Below are 1,923 nucleotides of genomic sequence, written 5' to 3' on the forward strand. Positions count from 1 at the left end.
TGGAAGTCGCACCTTTGATAACTCCACTCCAGCACCTCTAGGTTTTAGTGTTCAGAGAGGTTGAGCTTCTGTCCCCAGGTTATAATTACTACTGCCCAGTTAAGCTAAAAGGGAGCCAAGCCACTATGTAGATGAACAGTGTAAATGTTTACATCTTTATGTATATATTTTCTGCTAAATTTTAAATTCGGTTACCATTTACCCAAACCTAGGCTATTTAGAATTAACATGGTTTCCATATCAAATTGTTAATATGCAGATTTTTCTCTTCTTCAGCTACATCCCTTAAGAAGAAAGAAAACAAATCTATTTCTCCCATAACCATGGTGCATTTACCTTGTAGCAGCTGGAGATTTTAAAGGCTTAATGGGAATGAATTCTCAGTATTCAACTGACTTCCATTTCTCACAATTATCCTGTCAACGGTCTTGCTAATGAATTTTGTGTCCCAAACATCTTAAGTAGAGTGGCTAACATATGGTGGCATAGTCACTAAACAGATGACAGAGGGCACAGATCCACATCTGCGTTAGCATGTTTTCATTTGCCTCTTTTCCTCCTTCCTACCCTCCCTCCTTCTGTCTTCCTCTTTCTCTCTCCCACATTCCCTGCCTCCATCCCTCCCTCTCTTCCTACCTTTTTTCATTACTGCCACTATATTGCTTCTAATGCCTCTCTTCTTTGATAATTCTTAAAGGAATGTTTGAGTTAGCTGGAAAAGCTTCAGTGTTCTTTATAAGTGAGGTTGTCAGTTACACTTTGTGAAGCGGCTCCTTCTGACATGAGGGAGCAACCCCAATGTTGGCTGGTGTATAAGAAGGCATATTTGCCGCTCTTGATATGACTACATTTCAGTTAGCTGAGGTGTACCACAAGTTGCTATATTGTTTTCCCTTTACTCGGGACTTTAATAAAACACACTGAACACTTGACTTTTTAATAGCTTCCTTTTAAGTGTTTAAGAATTTTATGTCAAAGTTTATTAACTCGGTCAAGAAGGAATAGAAATGTTTTCGGAAAGCAGAATGCCTTGTGAAGTCTTTTAGTCTTTAAAAAAGAAGCATATAACCCCTGGCCATAGGCAAAGACATATCTTGTTGGTGATGTTCTTGTATCAGTCAGGGGCAGAGCAGTCAACAGCCCTTGTTTATCCTAGCTTTATTTCTGGCTTGGTGGCCAATGCTGTCTTATGCCTAGGACTCATAAAATTCAAGTCAAGTCAAGTCAAGTAAAGTCAAGTCAAGTCAAGTCAAATCAAATCAAATCAAATCAAAGCAAAGCAATGCAACTTGGGAGGAGGAAGACAGACACCTGAAAGCAGAGAGAGGTAGGGCTAGTTCACTTGCTCTCCTGACTTCTGGGCTAGCCAGAGAGCTGTCCCTTCCCCTAACCAGCTGCAGCACTCAGGATTGCGGAACCTGTACCTCATCTGGGCAGCATAATAGAACTGTCTTTGATGGAGGGTCACAGGTAAGCCACCTTCTGAGGGTGCTAGAGAGCTGGCCTGCCACTTGTCTGGCATGAAGTGCAGTGGATGCTGGGGAGATACCCTCCCCTAATCCCCTTGCCATCTGCAGTAGCCAGGAAAGTTGGCTCTGGGGTCATGGGAGCTGTCCTGGCACCTTGCTGGCTGTAGCACTTGGGAGAGTGGGGCCTGCACCTTGACTGAGCAACACAGTAGAGCTGGCTTTGGATGTGTGGGTACCAACTTACCAGCCTGAGGACATGAGAGCAGGAGAGCTGACCCTGTCGCCTGCCGATGATGCCATTGGGTGACCTAGCTGAAAGAGTGTTTGAGAACTCTTCCCTGGTGGTGTGGGTAAGAGAGAACTTGTGGCCTGACCAGCCCAGCTCCCACACAGGCCCAGATCCAGGATTCAAAATTGGCCCAGCCCCAAATCTGTATCATATGTGAACTGCAGA

The 1,923-nt window shown here is 44.3% G+C and overlaps 1 non-coding gene across 1 annotated transcript; it reads left to right on the top strand.

The window, feature by feature from the left end:
• The first annotated feature begins 1,066 nt into the window (after positions 1 to 1,066).
• LOC114622831 lies at positions 1,067 to 1,206 on the top strand. The gene has a single exon (XR_003711687.1). It is a non-coding gene; the product is annotated as a small nucleolar RNA SNORA48 (small nucleolar RNA).
• The last annotated feature ends 717 nt before the right edge of the window (positions 1,207 to 1,923 follow it).

The sequence above is a fragment of the Grammomys surdaster genome, unplaced genomic scaffold (genome assembly GCF_004785775.1).
Source record: "Grammomys surdaster isolate TR1022 unplaced genomic scaffold, NIH_TR_1.0 191, whole genome shotgun sequence".
NCBI classification, from domain to species: domain Eukaryota; kingdom Metazoa; phylum Chordata; class Mammalia; order Rodentia; family Muridae; genus Grammomys; species Grammomys surdaster.